Raw genomic sequence first — 22,037 nt, forward strand, 5'->3', positions numbered from 1 at the left:
TCTTTGATAGAACAGACTTGATGTTCATCTGCTGATGACTTACCTCCGATATATTTTGTCTGTGTTATAATGTTTCACTCCCCGCGGGTCCCTCCTCACCATTTGGTCCGGGAGACATCTCCCGTCACGCAGGGTGCAGTCGCACCTCCACAGATCTCCAGTATCAGCTCCTGATACTGGTAATGGCTTAAAATGGCCACCACTTACGGGCTATTTATGCCCGTGCCACCTTTTGGGTGGCTTCATCTTCATCTTAAACACATTCACAAGGGAGACATCTCCCGTCATGCAGGGTGCATTCGCACCTCCACAGATCTCCAGTATCAGCTCTTGATACTGGTAATGGCTTAAAATGGCCACCACTTACGGGCTATTCATGCCCGTGCCACCTTTTGAACATAAGAACATAAGAACAAAGGTAACTGCAGAAGGCCTATTGGCCCATACGAGGCAGCTCCTATTCTATAACCACCCAATCCCACTCATATACTTGTCCAACCCGCGCTTGAAACAATCGAGGGACACCACCTCCACCACGTTACGCGGCAATTGGTTCCACAAATCTACAACCCTGTTACTGAACCAGTATTTACCCAAGTCTTTCCTAAATCTAAACTTATCCAATTTATACCCATTGTTTCGTGTTCTGTCCTGTGTTGATACTTTTAATACCCTATTAATATCCCCCTTGTTATGTCCATTCACCCACTTGTAAACCTCTATCATGTCGCCCCTAACTCTTCGCCTTTCCAGTGAATGCAACATAAGCTTTGTTAATCTTTCTTCATATGAAAGATCTCTAATTTGGGGAATTAACTTAGTCATCCTACGCTGGACACGTTCAAGTGAATTTATATCCATTCTATAATATGGCGACCAAAACTGAACTGCATAATCTAAATGGGGCCTAACTAGAGCAAGATATAGCTTGAGAACCACATAAGAACATAAGAACAAAGGTAACGGCAGAAGGCCTATTGGCCCATACGAGGCAGCTCCTATTCTATAACCACCCAATCCCACTCATATACTTGTCCAACCCGTGCTTGAAACAATCGAGGGACCCCACCTCCACAATGTTACGCGGCAATTGGTTCCACAAATCAACAACCCTGTTACTGAACCAGTATTTACCCAAGTCTTTCCTAAATCTAAACTTATCCAATTTATATCCATTGTTTCGTGTTCTGTCCTGTGTTGATACTTTTAATACCCTATTAATATCCCCCCGGTTATGTCCATTCATCCACTTGTAAACCTCTATCATGTCACCCCTAACTCTTCGCCTTTCCAGTGAATGCAACTTAAGCTTTGTTAATCTTTCTTCATATGAAAGATTTCTAATTTGGGGAATTAACTTAGTCATCCTACGCTGGACACGTTCAAGTGAATTTATATCCATTCTATAATATGGCGACCAAAACTGAACTGCATAATCTAAATGGGGCCTAACTAGAGCAAGATATAGCTTGAGAACCACACCAGGTGTCTTGTTACTAACGCTGCGATTAATAAATCCAAGAGTCCGATTTGCCTTATTACGAACATTTATGCATTGATCCTTTTGTTTTAAATTCTTACTAATCATAACTCCCAGATCCCTTTCGCAATCCGACTTCGCAATCACAACACCATCTAGCTCGTATCTTGTAACTCTATCATCATTACCTAACCTCAGAACTTTACATTTATCAGCATTAAACTGCATCTGCCAATCCTTTGACCATTTCAAAACCCTATCTAGATCAACTTGAAGAGATAGTGAGTCCTCCTCCGAATTAATTTCCCTACCGATTTTCGTATCATCGGCAAATTTGCAAATGTTGCTACTCAAACCTGAATCTAAATCATTTATATATATTATAAACAACAGAGGTCCCAGGACAGAGCCTTGAGGCACTCCACTTACAACATTTTCCCACTCTGACTTGATTCCATTTATACTAACTCTCTGTTTCCTTTGGTATAGCCATGCCCTAATCCAGCTTAATATAGCACCCTTTTGGGTGGCTTAATCTTCATCAATCATCAATCATGTTTCACTGTGTTTCTTTAAACCACTTCTATGAGCTCTTATCTCAGTTCTACAAACTTTACAATATGCCTTATTTCCATCTTCTTTCACTTCAGTCAACCACTTTCAAACACGGGATCCTTAAGCCAGGACATCTACGGCGCTTTCTGGTATTTAGACCACTTCCCCATTTTACACTTCTTTATCTTAACACTTAAGCAAATTCTAAAAGTAACAGCGGTAACTTCTTTTCTATATACTGTAATTTGTGTCGAACTATCCTTCTGGAGGTCAGAGCCACATTAACAATGCAAGCACAGATGAAGCTGCCAAGTTCACTGTATGCTAATCCGCTCTAACGACAGTCATTTGATTCTTGGAAACACCTAAAGAGAAACCTAATATTTACAGTAGGCAACAGTGGGAGGTCACTTAACATAGACAGTACACGGGATGAAATATTAATGGCAATTAAGGTTGGGAAATCTATAGGCCCTGGGGAGGATTATCTTGCCTTGCGGTTACTTTTTCTTTGGGAAGTTCAAGTTCAAGTTCAAGTATGTTTATTGAGATAAGCAATAAATACATCTCAAAGGGATAGAGTAGCTTAGGCTATTTCTACTCCCCTCTACTTCAAGTCCCTCAAGGGACGCACAAATTCAGTGAGTACAAATAGACAAATAACATTACAAGAATCCCATTTAACATTGCAGGTTTATATAGTAAGTACAGCATATAATTGTTACACTCTCGGGGCAAAATTCTTGTAGCTCCTAAGTATACTGTCGATCATACCATTATCACACATCCAAACAATTTGATGTGGTACACTATTTATTTCCTTATTTCTATAGTTTTCAATAAGTTGACACTCTAATACATAATGTTCTAAGGTGTGGGCGTGCGGCATACTACATAATTTACACTCCTTATCTTTTTCACTGACATCAACACCGTATTGCCAGATATATTTGTATCCTAATCTTAATCTCATGTAAATTGAATCCTTCCAAGTAGACTTTCCTTTACCATAAGTGAAGGACAAATTTGTATTTATTATTGAATAATTCTTAAGTGTGTTACTACTGTCCACCATTGCCATTCTCTTTATCATTTCTTCACCCTCCTGGATCATCTTGATTCTTGTTTTTATTTGCTTCAAGGTTAACTGACATACAACATCAACAAGAGTTTTTTCAGTGGCTCTCTTCGCTATGTCATCAACTACCTCATTCAACAGTATTCCCACATGTGAAGGGATCCACATGAATCTTACTTTATACCCAGTTTTTTCTAGTCTCTTAACATTCTCTCTACACTCTATCACAATATTCTGGTATACTGGGCGTCTGCTATTTAAAGACTCTAACGCTCCTCTGCTGTCAATAAAGAAGCAAGCATTTTTACCACATTTGACTACTTCCTGTAATCCTGCTAATACTCCTTGGAGTTCAGCCTGCGTTGAAGAGACATTGTCAGTTAAGCGGCGTCCAATAACAGTATCTACAATGCCGATGTCAGTGTACTCCCTGATCAAGACTCCACATCCTGCCTTCCCATCCCTAGCTACTGACCCATCACAATATACATGTAGAGTGTTTTCTGTAGGCAGTTTTCTAATTATACAATCATATGTTGCCCTCAGCTCTCCTATTTCATACATACTTTTTTTCTTATGCAAAGGAGTAATTACTACATCTACATTACAATCCTCCCATGGTGGTGTAAATTTTCTCTTGGGCACAGCAATACACTCTGTAATAACATCATACTTTATAACATTATAACATAAGAACACTGTTTTTCCCAAAAACGGTGGGTTTTCTGAGGGAAGAGAACGTATGTCTGGAAGCTGACTTTAACCGCCCCAAGCTGCGCGCGCTTACGAGCCGAGGTTATATAAACCCGGACGCAGACGGCGTGGCCCTCTTCCCGACAAACCAGCAGCTGCTCTCTTACAAAACTTTTCTTCCAACCTCAGAAAAATTTATTCATATATACTCTCTTCATCATACACTGTTCACTACTTCCCACCTTTTGAACCAAGAGGATTAATTCATTAGCTCCCCCACCTCTCATTAATCTAATGGCAGAGGCTACATTTATCTCTTCAATTCTATTCCCAATACTCTGCAGATTCAACTCCATCCTCATTATCTCAATCATAGCATTTCTTGGGCATCCTAAGATAATTCTCATGGCTTCATTTTGTACCTTCTCCAACTTCTCTTTGTTCAAGTTCAAGTATGTTTATTGAGATAAGCAATAAATACATCTCAAATGGATAGAGTAGCTTAGGCTATTTCTACCCCCCCCCTCTACTTCAAGTCCCTCAAGGGGCGCACAAATTCAGTGAGTAACTTCTCTTTGGGAAAGTTCAATTCAAGTTCAAGTATGTTTATTGAGATAAGCAATAAATACATCTCAAAGGGATAGAGTAGCTTAGGCTATTTCTACCCCCCTCTACTTCAAGTCCCTCAAGGGGCGCACAAATTCAGTGAGTACAAATAGACATATAACACTACAAGAATCCCATTTAACATTGCATACAGCAAGTACAGCATATACAGCATATAATTCAAATCTAAATTGTAAATAAATAAATCTCAATTGTTACATTCTTGGGGCAAAATTCTTGTAGCTCCTAAGTATACTATCTATTATACCATTATCACACATCCAAACAATTTGATGTGGTACACTATTTATTTCCTTATTTCTATATTTTTCAATAAGATGACACTCTAATACATAATGTTCTAAGGTGTGGGCGTACGGCATACTACATAATTTACACTCCTTATCTTTTTCACTGACATCAACACCGTATTGCCAGATATATTTATATCCTAATCGTAATCTCATGTAAATTGAATCCTTCCAAGTAGACTTTCCTTTACCATAAGTGAAGGACGAATTTGTATTTATTATTGAATAATTCTTAAGTGTGTTACTACTGTCCACCATTGCCATTCTCTTTATCATTTCTTCACCCTCCTGAATCACATTGAGTCTTGTTTTTATTTGTTTCAAGGTTAACTGACATACAACATCAACAAGAGTTTTTTCAGTGGCTCTCTTCGCTATGTCATCAACTACCTCATTCAACAGTATTCCCACATGTGAAGGGATCCACATGAATCTTACTTTATACCCAGTTTTTTTCTAGTCTCTTAACATTCTCTCTACACTCTATCACAATATTCTGGTATACTGGGCGTCTGCTATTTAAAGACTATAACGCTCCTCTGCTGTCAATAAAGAAGCAGGCATTTTTACCACATTTGACTACTTCCTGTAATCCAGCTAATACTCCTTGGAGTTCAGCCTGCGTTGAAGAGACATTGTCAGTTAAGCGGCGTCCAATAACAGTATCTACAGTGCCGATGTCAGTGTACTCCCTGATCAAGACTCCACATCCTGCCTTCCCATCCCTAGCTACTGACCCATCACAATATACATGTAGAGTGTTTTCCGTAGGCAGTTTTCTAATTATACAATCATATGTTGCCCTCAGCTCTCCTATTTCATACATACTTTTTTTCTTATGCAAGGGAGTAATTACTCTATCTACATATTACAATCCTCCCATGGTGGTGTAAATTTTCTCTTGGGCACAGCAACACACTCTGTAATAACATCATACTTTATAACATTATAACATAATTTATTCATATATATACTCTCTTCTTCATCATACACTGTTCACTACTTCCCACCTTTTGAACCGAGAGGATTAATTCATTAGCTCCCCCACCTCTCATTAATCTAATGGCAGAGGCTACATTTATCTCTGAAATTCTATCCCCAATACTCTGCAGATTCAACTCCATCCTCATTATCTCAATCATAGCATTTCTTGGGCATCCTAAGATAATTCTCATTGCTTCATTTTATACCTTCTCCAACTTGCCCATCCTACCTTTACCAAAACAAGAAATGACAGGTGCAGCATAATCAATAAGAGATCTTACAGTACTCAAGTATAACATTCGTAGCACAGGGACTCCCACTCCCTTTCCACAGCATGCCAAAGCCTTCAGAGGTTGTAATCTCTTCCGACATTGACCCAACAGTCTGTTCATCTCAGCTTCCAAACTCTCATGGGTATATCCAACATATATGCCTAAATATTTATATATATTAACTCTCTCTAAATTTTTATCGTTTATTTTCAAAACAATGGGGCTCCGACTTCTACATTCAAACTTAGTTTTGTCTTCATTAACCACCAATCCCATATGGTGACACAGGTTTCCGAAATTGTCCAACACTGTTTGAACCTTTGAAATATCTTTGCCCTGAAACAAAATATCATCGGCATATATGATCGGAGTTACCCCATTTGAGTATCTCTCAGATGCTATCTTATTCATTAGTACATTAAACAGGGTGGGACTCAACACTCCTCCCTGAGGTGTGCCGAGTTCAAAAGACCTCACACCTGACATACAACCTTGATACCACACCTGACCCTTCCTTTCGTAAAGATAATCCCCTATCCAGCGCAATAATTTCCCTTTAACACCAAGACTAGCTAATTCATATAAAATAACATAAGAACATAAGAACATAAGAACAAAGGTAACTGCAGAAGGCCTATTGGCCCATACGAGGCAGCTCCTATTCTATAACCACCCAATCCCACTCATATACTTGTCCAACCCGTGCTTGAAACAATCGAGGGACCCCACCTCCACAATGTTACGCGGCAATTGGTTCCACAAATCAACAACCCTGTTACTGAACCAGTATTTACCCAAGTCTTTCCTAAATCTAAACTTATCCAATTTATACCCATTGTTTCGTGTTCTGTCCTGTGTTGATACTTTTAATACCCTATTAATATCCCCCCGGTTATGTCCATTCATCCACTTGTAAACCTCTATCATGTCACCCCTAACTCAAGTTCAAGTTCAAGTATGTTTATTGAGATAAGCAATAAATACATCTCAAAGGGATAGAGTAGCTTAGGCTATTTCTACCCCCCCTCTACTTCAAGTCCCTCAAGGGGCGCACAAATTCAGTGAGTACAAATAGACATATAGCAGTACAAAAATCCCATTTAACATTGCATACAGCAAGTACAGCATATAATTGTTACATTCTTGGGGCAAAATTCTTGTAGCTCCTAAGTATACTGTCTATTATACCATTATCACACATCCAAACAATTTGATGTGGTACACTATTTATTTCCTTATTTCTATATTTTTCAATAAGGTGACACTCTAATACATAATGTTCTAAGGTGTGGGCGGACGGCATACTACATAATTTACACTCCTTATCTTTTTCACTGACATCAACACCGTATTGCCAGATATATTTATATCCTAATCGTAATCTCATGTAAATTGAATCCTTCCAAGTAGACTTTCCTTTACCATAAGTGAAGGACGAATTTGTATTTATTATTGAATAATTCTTAAGTGTGTTACTACTGTCCACCATTGCCATTCTCTTTATCATTTCTTCACCCTCCTGAATCACCTTGAGTCTTGTTTTTATTTGTTTCAAGGTTAACTGACATACAACATCAACAAGAGTTTTTTCAGTGGCTCTCTTCGCTATGTCATCAACTACCTCATTCAACAGTATTCCCACATGTGAAGGGATCCACATGAATCTTACTTTATACCCAGTTTTTTCTAGTCTCTTAACATTCTCTCTACACTCTATCACAATATTCTGATATACTGGGCGTCTGCTATTTAAAGACTCTAACGCTCCTCTGCTGTCAATAAAGAAGCAAGCATTTTTTCCACATTTGACTACTTCCTGTAATCCTGCTAATACTCCTTGGAGTTCAGCCTGCGTTGAAGAGACATTGTCAGTTAAGCGGCGTCCAATAACAGTATCTACAGTGCCGATGTCAGTGTACTCCCTGATCAAGACTCCACATCCTGCCTTCCCATCCCTAGCTACTGACCCATCACAATATACATGTAGAGTGTTTTCCGTAGGTAGTTTTCTAATTATACAATCATATGTTGCCCTCAGCTCTCCTATTTCATACATACTTTTTTTCTTATGCAAGGGAGTAATTACTACATCTACATTACAATCCTCCCATGGTGGTGTAAATTTTCTCTTGGGCACAGCAATACACTCTGTAATAACATCATACTTTATAACATTATAACATAATTTATTCATATATACTCTCTTCTTCATCATACACTGTTCACTACTTCCCACCTTTTGAACCGAGAGGATTAATTCATTAGCTCCCCCACCTCTCATTAATCTAATGGCAGAGGCTACATTTATCTCTGAAATTCTATCCCCAATACTCTGCAGATTCAACTCCATCCTCATTATCTCAATCATAGCATTTCTTGGGCATCCTAAGATAATTCTCATTGCTTCATTTTGTACCTTCTCCAACTTGCCCATCCTACCTTTACCAAAACAAGAAATGACAGGTGCGGCATAATCAATAAGAGATCTTACAGTACTCAAGTATAACATTCGTAGCACAGGGACTCCCACTCCCTTTCCACAGCATGCCAAAGCCTTCAGAGGTTGTAATCTCTTCCGACATTGACCCAACAGTCTGTTCATCTCAGCTTCCAAACTCTCATGGGTATATCCAACATATATGCCTAAATATTTATATATATTAACTCTCTCTATATTTTTATCGTTTATTTTCAAAACAATGGGGCTCCGACTTCTACATTCAAACTTAGTTTTGTTTTCATTAACCACCAATCCCATATGGTGACACAGGTTTCCGAAATTGTCCAACACTGTTTGAACCTTTGAAATATCTTTGCCCTGAAATAAAATATCATCGGCATATATGATCGGAGTTACCCCATTTGAGTATCTCTCAGATGCTATCTTATTCATTAGTACATTAAACAGGGTGGGACTCAAAACTCCTCCCTGAGGTGTGCCGAGTTCAAAAGACCTCACACCTGACATACAACCTTGATACCACACCTGAGCCTTCCTTTCGTAAAGATAATCCCCTATCCAGCGCAATAATTTCCCTTTAACACCAAGACTAGCTAATTCATATAAAATAACCTCTTTGTTGGCTTTATCAAAAGCTCCTTGTAAATCAATGAAAATTCTATAATAATCATTTTCATTAGCTAGACATTTAATAATACAATCAGAGGTACTTTTTCCTTTGAGGAACCCGAACAAATTACTAGACAGCTGATCACCTATTATATATAAAAGTCTATTTAAAATGATCCTCTCCATCATTTTACAAAAACACGAGGTTAAAGACACAGGTCTATACTCTCCATTGGCTTTAGGGATAGGGATGATCATAGCTTTTTTCCATTTACTGGGAATACTGCCCTCTTTATAACTAATATTAAAGAGGTCTAAAAGTGGGCTTTTCGTCATAGTGGCAAGTTCATTAAGTATTTCATAAGTTACTCCATCCTCCCCAGGTGCGGTAGATTTCCCAACTTTAATCGCCGTTATTAGTTCTTCTCTGGTAATACCTGTGCAAGTGACATCACCACTGTTACCTGCTATAAGTATAAAATCCTTTCTTAGATCTTTCCAAGAATCTAATGACTCTCTCGTTACAGCGGGTAATGAACTAAGTTTGGCAGCTTCCGCCCATTTATTTACGAGCTCATTTGCAATTCCTTGCGGGTCTGGATGTGCAACAAAATTGTGCTTTTTACCCCTTATTTTATTTACGTCTTGCCAGATTTCCTTCAAGTTTCTGTTACTCCCAACTTTCTCTGCAAATTCCTGCCAATACTTGCTCCTAATTTCCTTTCTCTTCTCCCCACACAGCCTAGCAACTGCCAGTAAAGCATTCTTCCCTTCCTCAGTCCTACCATTCCTATTCCAATCCCTGTGAGCTCTCCTCATTGTTAATGTCCACCCCTTAAGCATCTTGTCATGTGTATAATTTTCTTTTCTGGGGGGATGCCTTTTTATACTAGATGGTTTCCGGTTCAATGTTGCATTAAATACATCTACCTCCTTAATTAAATCTTCATAAAATGCTTCTGCCGAAACCGGCTTATAAGTATCATACCAAGACTTAATATGGCCGACAAGACCCCTTAATTCTCCCTCATTAAACTTTAACCTTTTCCTCTGAAGGCAGGCATGCTTTTTATCTAGTTTAAGCTGTATTTGTAATGCAAAATGATCACTTAGCATTTCATCCACAGTAAGACAATTCCCCTCTATGCCCTCAGCATTTATTAAACAAGCATAATCTAATCTCCCTCCCCTCAAATGAGTAGGAGAGGGCTCGCCCAGCAGTTGAACATCTTCATGTTCCTGCAAAAACTGGTACCATCTGCAACCATTCCTATTTGCTTTACCCCTTGATCCTAAAGCTGGATGTCTGGCATTAAAATCCCCTACCACAAGTGTATCTTCAGAAAAGAAGGAATCTGGCAAGTATCGTAAATCAAGGGAGCTATCAGAGATGTATAGATTAATGAAATTTAACTCTCGGTCCTTTAATTGTATCCGCAAGCTAATACTTTCAATACCTCTATATCTCTGAGGAATTCCAGTTATCTCGGCAGGTATGGTACTTTTGACATAACATGAGACCCCCCTAGTTCCTCCATCAGCATATAAGTGAAAGCCTCTATAGCCATTTAGCCTCAGTATGCTACCATCCCTATCCCCAGTTTCCTGGAGTGCTACTATGTCAATATCCTCTCTAAGAGTATAATAGTGTACATCCACTGCTCTAGTTTTTAATCCATTAATGTTCCAAGATAATATTCTCAATTTACTTTCATCCATGATTAATAATAAAACTACCTTTACCCTGTCCGTCACATTCCATGAGATACAAGAGTACCTTAGAAACTTCCTTCCAACACCGTAACATTTTTTCTTTCTCCTCACCTTCACAACTACTACTAACATCGAAGGTAATATTTTTCATATCTATTTTCTTTGTTATTTCTGTAACCCGTTTTACTTTAACCGTTCTTTCACCATTTGTCACAACAGGAGGTTGAACACCGCTAACACTACTAGAAAGTGTATTCTCCTGACTATCCTCTATCATCGTTACCTCATGCACATCATTACTTTCTTCTACGCACGTTTCACTTTCCATTTCACGTCTCGTTTTACTTTCAATTACACGTCCTGTTTCACCACCATCTTTACCCCGTCCACCTTCCATAGCCAATTTTTCCAATGCCTCAATCCTCTTATCTAGTTTTTTTAGATACTCCAAAATTTGATTACCAACCTCAGAGGTGACCATATTGTCCTGAACCTTGTCGTCACAAGGTTTCAGTTTTTCCACTGCATGATGTACTTTCCCTAAGCTCGCCTTTACTTTCTCCGTCCCTTTTTCCCACACATTGATCATAGGGACTGCCGTTGGCTTCCAACTGTTTCCTCCATGTTCCTCTTGCACAATTTTTCCTTGCTGCGAGGATACATCTATCCTGCTTGTAGGACCCGTTCTAGTCTCTTTCAGATGAGGCTTCATGGGGCATAGAGAGGAACCAGCATTGTGGCTGCCTCGACAGTTGCAACAAAATGGGATAATCTTTTCACTTCTTTCAATCTTGACTCTACACTCTCGCGAGTCGTGATTTTTCCCACAATACCGACACCTGGGGTCAAACTGGCATTTCCATGCCATATGTCCCCAACGTGAACACTTCATGCACAGTATAGGCTCCTCAACGTATTTTGCAACGTTCCTATAGCCTAGTCCTTGCACAAAAATTTTCTCCGGCGCCTCACCCTTTACCAAGGCAACAACCTGGCTTCGTTTGTCACCACGAACACTGTTCCTCTTGGCCCAGACAACATTATCATTGTTAAGAAGAAGACAGTCAGGATCCAAATAAGTTGGAAACTTGAAAACTATGATCTTTGTGTGCAACATACCTTCTTCTGGAGGAACCATCACTACATTCTCAAATCCAACCGTCGTGAGGCGTTCCACGGCCTGTTCAGTCCCAACTGTTATGTAGGGCCGGTGAAGACCCTCCTTGAAAAGTGGTTCGTATTCCAAACATTGTTTAGCCAAACGTACCGTCCACTCTAGCTTTTGGTGGAAATTCAATTGGCATGTTGTAGGGAACAACAGCCTCTTCCTTCTTGTCTTGTCTTGAGTCTTGCCGAGTAGGGTCTCATTCTTTGGTCTCTTTGCAATCTCATCGTCACTCTCACTGTCTCGCTGTCTGTTATTATTTCTCCGTTTCTTTTTGTTCACTACTAATTCAAACGGTCGATTATCATCTTGTCTGTCCTCCTCACTGCCACTTGGGCATACCGCCTCAGCCATTTCTTCGACGTTGTCAATAATCGAGAACAAATGCACAATATCCTGTATCACCACGTGCAAAAAACGAAGAGTGTGGGGCAATCCTCCACCTCCCACCAATCAGCGGACGCCAAGAGCGCCAACCTTGCGACCGCACACAACCGTGGTCTGGATACAACTGCACCCCTAACTCTTCGCCTTTCCAGTGAATGCAACTTAAGCTTTGTTAATCTTTCTTCATATGAAAGATTTCTAATTTGGGGAATTAACTTAGTCATCCTACGCTGGACACGTTCAAGTGAATTTATATCCATTCTATAATATGGCGACCAAAACTGAACTGCATAATCTAAATGGGGCCTAACTAGAGCAAGATATAGCTTGAGAACCACACCAGGTGTCTTGTTACTAACGCTGCGATTAATAAATCCAAGTGTCCGATTTGCCTTATTACGAACATTTATGCATTGATCCTTTTGTTTTAAATTCTTACTAATCATAACTCCCAGATCCCTTTCGCAATCCGACTTCGCAATCACAACACCATCTAGCTCGTATCTTGTAACTCTATCATCATTACCTAACCTCAGAACTTTACATTTATCAGCATTAAACTGCATCTGCCAATCCTTTGACCATTTCAAAACCCTATCTAGATCAACTTGAAGTGATAGTGAGTCGTCCTCCGAATTAATTTCCCTACCGATTTTCGTATCATCGGCAAATTTGCAAATGTTGCTACTCAAACCTGAATCTAAATCATTTATATATATTATAAACAACAGAGGTCCCAGGACAGAGCCTTGAGGCACTCCACTTACAACATTTTCCCACTCTGACTTGATTCCATTTATACTAACTCTCTGTTTCCTTTGGTAAAGCCATGCCCTAATCCAGCTTAATATAGCACCCCCAATACCATGAGACTCTATCTTTTTAATCAGTCTTTCATGTGGCACTGTATCAAAAGCTTTGCTAAAGTCAAGGTATACAACATCGCAATCCTTACCACTATCAACTGCCTCAACAATGCTAGAATAAAAAGATAACAAATTTGTTAAACATGAACGGCCATTTATAAAACCATGTTGCGACTCAATTATTAATTTATGTTTTTCAAGTTTCAAATAACCTCTTTGTTGGTTTTATCAAAAGCTCCTTGTAAATCAATGAAAATTCTATAATAATCATTTTCATTAGCTAGACATTTAATAATACAATCAGAGGTACTTTTTCCTTTGAGGAACCCGAACAAATTACTAGACAGCTGATCACCTATTATATATAAAAGTCTATTTAAAATGATCCTCTCCATCATTTTACAAAAACACGAGGTTAAAGACACAGGTCTATACTCTCCATTGGCTTTAGGGATAGGGATGATCATAGCTTTTTTCCATTTACTGGGAATACTGCCCTCTTTATAACAAATATTAAAGAGGTCTAAAAGTGGGCTTTTCGTCATAGTGGCAAGTTCATTAAGTATTTCATAAGTTACTCCATCCTCCCCAGGTGCGGTAGATTTCCCAACTTTAATCGCCATTATTAGTTCTTCTCTGGTAATACCTGTGCAAGTGACATCACCACTGTTACCTGCTATAAGTATAAAATCCTTTCTTAGATCCTCTTTGGGAAGTTCCTAGGATCAATGTCCCCAGGGGGTCGGTCTCTGACCTGGCCTTCTGCGGTAAGTGGTCTAGCTATTCAATCAAGCTGTTGGACGCGGCTGTGATTTGTACACATGACATTATAAAAAGCATAAAAATCATCATTGAGTTTCTTAACATTAATAGCCCAACTTGTTTTTAAAGTAGCCCAAAAAATCGCAAGTAGCGAAATTAAAAATTTGGGAGCGCGGGGCTCTGAAAAGTAGCCCAATTCGCTACTTGTAGCCCAATCTGGCATCCCTGACTCTGCCTCGAGCGCCTCCTCGCTTCCTGTCCAAAACTATACCCAAAAACGAACACGTGACGTCACACCCTAAAAAGCAGTATATATTATTCAAAATATAAAACACAAAACACACATTTATATTTTATTTTTATTAAGGCTGGATAGATGGTGTTAGATTAAAAAATAGTAATTTGAGTTATGTTAGGATATCATAAGTTTGTTTAAAAGAGAAACAATGACGTCAAGGAGCATAACTTTTGGCTTTTTATGGATCTGTAATCTTTCCTTCACCCCCTCTACCTCTCATGAATTATAGAAAACAGAAAAGGTGACCTTTTTCTTGTTTAAAATCTGAAAACGCAGAGCAATGTAATTACAATTAAAATTCTTTTTCATTATAACTACAACAACTTAGCAGGAAATAATAACTGTGACTGCTTCTCGGGTATAGGAACCAGCACCTTGTTTACCTTCTTGCTGCTCTTGCGTTCGGGACTCACTTGGCGTTAACCTCGGCTTAAAACGTTTTGCTCTTTTTAATATTCATTATTTTATATACAATATATTCTTTTAATTCATAATGCTAAAATAAATAAATACGAATAAAAATATTATAAACTATTCTGATTAAATAAGATTTGAAAAGAGCTTGCAGGTGGAGAGCGAGGGATTCGGATGCAACTTATCTGCAGCTCTAGACTGACCAACAGGAAGTGTGAGTCAACAGTCAGCTGTCACCGTTAACGGGTCTCACCGTTGACAGTTCTATATAAAACACTTTGTACCTACATTTCCCAGGTGTAAGTTGTCAAAGTATTCTTTGAATGCACTTTTAGGTGTCATACAATATCACAAATTCACTAACCAATGGTTCTAATGGCTTTGTATTTTAATTGACAGACTTAAAAAAAATATGTTGAATTAAATATGACATGTACAATATGTTCTCTTATGAGCTTAAAACTGTTAAAACGTTCAAGTGCAAATTTCTTGAATAATTTTATCAATAAGAGATAGAGTTAAAACTTTCCTTTGTTTCCTCAGTAAATCTTTTTATTTACCTTTACCTAAGAAAAAAAAAAATAATAAAATAAAAAATAAAACTTTAATGTTTGGCTCCTGGTTCAACCTAGCCGCTAGGGGGACGTCTGCCTTTTCCTTCATCTGGTGGTTGCTGGAATTGTGATGAAATTTTGCCCATTGGGCTATGACTTTTCCTTATGGGAGCCGTTCTTCAACAGCTCTCCGGGTTATGATGTCCGGTGCACATAGTATCTGGGATCTCAGGGAAATTGATAGATTTATAAGTTTTCTGATTTACTCTTTCAGTGCATTAGGAGTCCTTCGTTGGTTTGACAGAGGCTCTGAGAGTCTTTGTTGAATTTCTTTTTATGTCTGGTCTTAGTTTTTTGCATTAGGACTAGACACTAAGATATACGATGGATTCTGACTCTAAGGTTCTTTTCTTCATCAGCAAGGTAATCCTGTTAATTCAGTTGTGATGTGGATTATAATGCCCCACGTGCAAGGTCTTGTATTTATCGACATCAAAAAGCACTTGCCAGTCTTCTGTGGAGGACAGAGTTTGTGAACTCTGCATGAACTCCATTTATTGAGTTCGTGCAGATCTCTTTGTTTGGCCTCAATATCATTTTCACTTCCCACTTTACCATTAAATATTTATGTCATCTGCAAATTTGATGATCTGGTTTGTAATATTCTCATCTATATCATTGATGTACATAACAAAAAGGGTTGGCTCCAAAATGGATCCTTGCCGTGCATCACTTGCCACATTTCTCCAGTCAGATTCCTCTCCATTTAGCATGACCCTTTGTTTTCTTTATTTTATTCATTATTTTATCCATTCTAGTATTCTACCATTTATCCCATGTGCCTGTAGTTTCCTTGCTAGTCTTTGCCACAATGTAGGACTGAGAACAGGAGATGCTTTTTCACCCACAGGGTTATAAACCCATGGAACTGCCTACTGGTTGAAGCTGTAAATTCCAAAACTCTGTTAAATTTTGAAGTCCAACTGGAAAAGATCTTTTAAGGCCAATGGGAGGGGGGGGGGACCTTTGACAAGCTGCCGACTTTGTCTTCGTCGAGGCCACAAGTGTTAGTGGCCCTCAGATAAATTCCTGCAGTACCTTGTCAAAAATTTTACCAAAGTCCATGTAAACTATATCCACTGGAAGTCCTTTGTCTGAATAGCTGGTTACCATTTCCAAAAATGTTAGAAGGTTTGTAAGGAAGGATATATTTTTTAACAAACTCATGTTTTGTTGATTTTACAAGATTGTTCTCTGTGAGATGGTGAATGATTTCCTACCTTAGGTTTCTCTTCATGAGCTTGCTGATGTGTGATGTCAAGCTGATTGGTCGATAGTTTTCTGCCAAGCTCTTTTGCCTTTTTTTTTTTTTTTTAAATAAGGGTAACATTTGCAGATTTTCAATCTGGGGGAACTGTCCCTGGGTCCAGAGATTTTCTGAAAAGGAGTTTCAGTGACAAGCAGAGTGCATTTGGCAGTTCCTTTATGACTTTGGATTGAATTCTATGTACACCTGGGACTTTTGAGTCTTTTAGTTTGTCAATGCTTCTCCAGATTGTGTCATACGTTATGGGTATATCTCTATATTCATTCTCACCTCCTTCAAATATTTGTGTGGGGAACGGGATGTTGTCTAATCTTTCTAGTGTGAACACTGATGAAAAGTATTCATTCAAAGTGTTTGCTTCCCTTTTATTAGCCATTGTAAATTGGTTAGTCTCACCTTTTAAGGGTCCTACAGAGTCTTTAGATGTTTCAGATTCAGATTCAGATTCAGATGTTTATTCAGGTAAGGTATATACATACAAGTGATGTTACATTAATGGATTGATATATAGATAGAGCTAGTACATACAATGCCTAAAGCCACTATTACGCAATGCGTTTCGGGCAAGAAAAACATTAATATCTAGAACTTAATACTAATTGAGCATAAAGAATAAAAAGTGTTGAGAACAAATACAAATAAAGATAAAAAAAAAAGGGGGAACATGACTGAAAAAGCAGCACAAATACAATAGGTTGACAAACAGTGTTGATTAAAAAAAAAGAAAATAACAGACATGGATTGACAATAGAGGAGTGAGGTAGGTTACAGGGAATTTATTAGGAAGTGTTTAGTTTTTATCTTAAACTGGTTGAGAGAGGTACAGTCTTTAACATGGTTGGGAAGGTCATTCCACATTCTGGGCCCCTTGATTTGCAGAGCATTTCTAGTTTGATTAAGTCGTACTCTAGGAATATCAAAACTGTATTTATTTCTGGTTTGGTGCTCATGGGTTCTGTTACAACCTTCTATGAAGCTTTTGAGATCAGGATTGGCATTATAGTTTAGCATTTTATATATGTATAATACACATGAGAGAATGTGCAGTGACTTAATATCTAACATATTCAGAGATTTGAGTAGGGGTACCGAGTGATGTCTGGGGCCAGAGTTGGATATTGTTCTAATAGCAGCTTTGTGTTGGGTAATTAGAGGACGTAAGTGATTTTGGGTAGTAGAACCCCAAGCACAAATACCATAGTTGAGATATGGATAGATAAGGGAGTAATAGAGAGTCACCAGGGCAGGGCGTGGTACATAATATCTGATCTTAGAAAGAATGCCCACAGTTTTTGAAACTTTTCTGGGGGGAGCCCCGTCGGCTCCCCGGAGCTATCCCAGGCTGATATGCTAATGTCAGACTTTGGCATCAGTCATGTGTATGGAGTTCTTAGGCCTACCGGGGACCACGGCCAGAACCGGGCCCCCTCAGAGAGGCAAGGGGAGCAATGGCCTATAGAAGCCCCCGTGTTAGTGGAAGCATTCTATGTCTGCCATCGACCGGAACAGGCACCCAGAAAGGTAAGCGCCCCAAAACAAACCCCTATTCTGGTTAAAATTGCTACCTAAAACCGAACTAGTGGATAGAACTCCCCAACCGAAAACAAGCAAACTAGTGTGACGTCACACACTGCCGCGCCGCTGTCTGCGCAGCTCCCCCCTCCCCGGGAGGGGGAAGGGGGAGCCCCAGACCCCCCGCGCCGGCTACCCACACCTCAGTTCTTGAGGCTGATGCTATAGGCGATGGTCGTGTGCTCTGGCTCCGGTGTCGCTACTGCACTGTGCTTTGCGTGTGGTGTTAGTTTTGTGGGTGCGAGAGCCAGGAGTTATCTTCAGTACTCGGGCTGCATGCGCCTAGGGCTGCCTTCCCTAGGTGCCCTGTAAGTACTGCCCTTGGGGCTTGGGGCCACCTTCCACAGGCTCCTCGGGGTCTGCCTCGGCTGGTCCGTTTTACCTTTCGGTTTTTCGGCCGCCTGTTGGGCTCTTGGGTGTTCTGTTCTCCCTTGTTACCGGCAGGTAAGAGGCAGTTTGCACTGGTAGGGGCGCAGGGTGCTGCTCAGCTTGTATTTCCCGACATCGCGGCCGGCTCTGTTCCTTGGGGTTCGCTGTCCTCTTGCGGTGTTTTGTTTTTCTTTTTCTTTTTGCCTGGTGGGGGGTTCTGTCATTTTATTCAGTTTGTTTTTGCCCTTCCACTGTTCTCATCGGTGGCGCCCCCTGCTAGGTCCCCGTGAGTGTACACGTCCCTGGGGTTCAGCTTTAGAAGTTTGCTTGGTAGTTTTGGGCGCCGGTTTGCAGCACCCTGCCTGGGACTACCTGAGCGCGAGTCCTCTTAAAGTAAACGCTCAGGACCCTGGGAATCCCCTAGGGGGCGCGTGGGTCCGATGGATGTGACCCCGGAGTCCCCACTCGCTGTGTGCGAGTTTGAGGGTTGCTCGGTCCCCTTGTCTCAGGGTGACCCTCATTGTTTTTGCCTCTGCCACGCTGCCTGTTGGGTCGGTGATACTTTCGACCCTGAGTCCTGTGAGTGTTGCTGCTTGCTTGTGACTCAATTTACCCAATCCTCTGATTCTATTCGGGTACAGGCGGCACGTGCGTTGCAGTCTAGGTTTCGTCTGTTGCAACGCGCTCGGTTGGTTGCTTCCCCGGATGCCCCGGGGCTGCCCCGCTTTGCTTTTCGAGACCCGGACTTGGGGGTGGGGGTCGCTTCGATCCTGGTTCAGTCCGCACCTCCTCGTCCTTCCCCTTCTGTTCGTTCTGGTCCCCCGCCCCTGCTTCCGGCCCCGAAGCGTCTGAGGGTTTCGGGGTCGGAGCAGGGGTTACTTGATCTCGAGACTCGGGCAGCTTCGGGGGTTGCCCCTTCCGGGGGGGCGGCAGAGGCATTCGAGTCTTGTCTCCCGGCCGAAGCTTCAGGGTCTGACCAGTGGGCCCCTCTTCCTCCAGCTTTTCCGGCTGCTCCGTCCTTGTCTTGAGGGGTCAGGGCTTGGGGAGAGGACTCGGCCTCGGGTCCTGTGGTGACGGACCTCGAGGCTGGGGAGGGGCTGACTTGGGGGCCTTGGGCCCCGCTGGACCCCGCCGGGGTTTTTCTTCCCACTGAGCGGGGCTTATTGTTACAAGGAGTGGGGTTTTCTTTCCCCCCCTCTGCGTACGAGTTGGATTTGGTGTAGGCCCCTCCCCGGGTATGGTTCCGTGTTCCCCTGGGTACGTCGGTTCCGTCCTTCCGGAGGTTTTCGGCTTATCGCATCCAACCTGGTGTGGTGCGAGCGGCCTTTGCAGCTTACCTCCTGCGTGACCCGGATTATGCCTCGGAAATGGATCCGTCCACGTCAAGGTTGGGACTTCGTTCCCTTTCTGGCTCCGTTACGAGGTTCCGGAGTCGTCCTGGCTAGCAGACTGCCCCTTGTTTGGTCTGGATTCCTGGCATTCCTTCTGTCGTTCCCGCACGCTGGAGTGGCGGGAAACTTCCACGGTGCTTCAGGTTTTCCTGGGGGGTGAACTTGAGTACCTGAATGAGTGCTTGTTTGCCCCTGCCCTTCCCCGCGATGTGGGCGTTATTCAGCTCCATGTGCAGGTTCCCTCCCTTTCGGCGGCGCTCGTGGCGGAGGACTTGCGCGCTCGGGGCCTTTTGTGTTCGGCCTTGCGGTTCTTTTCCCTCCTGGAGCTGTCTTCGGATTGGCTCGTGGAGGATGTGGGGACGCTTGGGTCCGTCCCGGGGTCCGGCACCTTGTCCTCAGCTGCGCGTTCGTCGGCTGCCTTGTTGAAGCTGTTCACGCCGATTTTGCGGGATGCGGTTTCCCTGTTCTATGCTTCCCGTCTCGCGTGTCGGCAGGCGGTGCTGGGTTCCTCCATGGGATCTGCTTGGGCTCTGGCTCTTAGGCGTTCTTCACCTTTTTGTCCTCTCCTGTTTGGGGAGTCGGCCGTGGCGCAGTTTATTCAGGCTGCGTCGGCGGCTTGTCGTCCGATGTCGGACTTGTTGGTTTTCCGGGGGTCCCGGGGTGGGTCTTCCCGGAAAGGTCGTGCCAGGGCTCGGGGTTCCTCTCGTCGTGGTAGGCCTCTGGTGTCAGGTTTGGGGTTGGCTCCTCCTGCGGACCCTCCCTCGTCTGGTCGGCGCGGTGTTCGTGCTGTGCGGGGTTCTGGGTCTCGTAGGGGTCGCCGGCCCTTTCGCGGTTTGCCCCTTTGACGGGGCGATGGGGGGGCGGCTTGCGCTGTTCGCCCGCGCCTGGTCCCACGATTCGTGGGCCTTTCGGGTCGTGTCTCGCGGCCTGCGGTGGCGTTGGGTGGCCCCTCCCCTCTTTGGGGGGTCGGGGCTGGCAGGGCAGGCTTCTTCCCCTGCGCTCTGTCGAGTCGTCTTGGAGTGGGTACGCTTGGGCGTCGTCGAAACGACGTCGTCCCTCAGATGGGTTTCCCGTCTGTTTCTGGTTCCGAAACGGGACTGCGCGGACCTGCGGTTCATTCTGGACTTGTCCCGTCTGAACCCCTGGGTTCATTGCCCCTCCTTTCGGATGACTACGCTGTCTCAGGTTCGGCTCCTCTTGGAGCCGGGAGCTTGGATGGTGTCCCTGGACCTCCGGGACGCTTATTGGCATGTCCCGATTCATCCGCGGTTCAGGGACTGGCTCGGTTTTGTAGTGGGGCGTCTGAGTTACCGCTTTCGTTGTCTCCCGTTCGGGTTGAACCTGGCACCTCGCGTGTTCACACGCCTTACACGGGTTGTGGTGGCTCGTTTGCGTCTCCTAGGTGTTCGAGTGTTGGCCTACCTCGACGACTGGCTGGTTTGGGCTCCCAGCCAGTCAGCTTGCTTGCTAGCCAGGGATTTGGTTCTTTCCCAGCTCGCCGGGTTCGGGTTCTTGGTGAACTGGAGGAAGTCCCATCTGGTTCCCTCTCAGGTTCGGACATGGCTGGGTCTCGTGTGGGACTCTCGAACCGCCTCCTTGTCTCTCCCTCCGGAGTCTCTCCTGCGGCTGCAGTCCCGCCTTCGTCTGTTTCTGGAGGGCCCTCGGGTCACCCGGCGGTTGCTCGAGGGGCTGTGCGGGAGCCTGAACTTCGCGATGGTGGTCTACCCGCCGGGTCGGGTTTGGCTTCGACGGCTGTTCTGGTTCCTTCGGGGTTCCCCCTTCCGCCTCTCTCGCGATCGCAGAGTTCGACCCCCGGGGGACTTGCGTCGGTTGCTGCGTCACCGGTTTCCTCTTCGGGTTTTTCGGGGTTCAGTGCCTTGGCGCCTACCCGAGCCCTCGCTCGATGTGTACACGGATGCGTCGTCTCGGCTGGGGTTTTGTGACCAGTGCTCACCAGGCCGGCCAGGGGCGTTGGGATCCGTCCTTCCGTCGAGCTCACAGTACGGTGCGGGAGTTCACGGCAGTGTGGTTTGCTCTGGGGAGGATTCGGGTGGCCCGCGGATCGACGATTCGGCTCCATTCGGACTGCTCTCCGGTGGTTCATTGCCTGAACCGCGGGGGTTCGATGCGGTCCTTGTCTCTTTGGGGTTGGTCGCTTCGGGTGACTCGT

General features: G+C 42.9%; 1 protein-coding gene across 1 annotated transcript in view; it reads left to right on the forward strand.

The window, feature by feature from the left end:
• The first annotated feature begins 14,819 nt into the window (after positions 1-14,819).
• LOC123767094 (armadillo repeat-containing protein 6) overlaps positions 14,820-22,037 on the forward strand; it is a 38,828-nt gene continuing 31,610 nt past the window's right edge. The window contains exon 1 of the mRNA XM_045756597.2: positions 14,820-14,953. The gene's annotated coding sequence lies outside the window, so the exon portion shown is untranslated. The remainder of the gene's footprint in view (positions 14,954-22,037) is intronic.

This window comes from Procambarus clarkii, chromosome 53 (assembly GCF_040958095.1).
Source record: "Procambarus clarkii isolate CNS0578487 chromosome 53, FALCON_Pclarkii_2.0, whole genome shotgun sequence".
NCBI classification, from domain to species: Eukaryota; Metazoa; Arthropoda; class Malacostraca; order Decapoda; family Cambaridae; genus Procambarus; species Procambarus clarkii.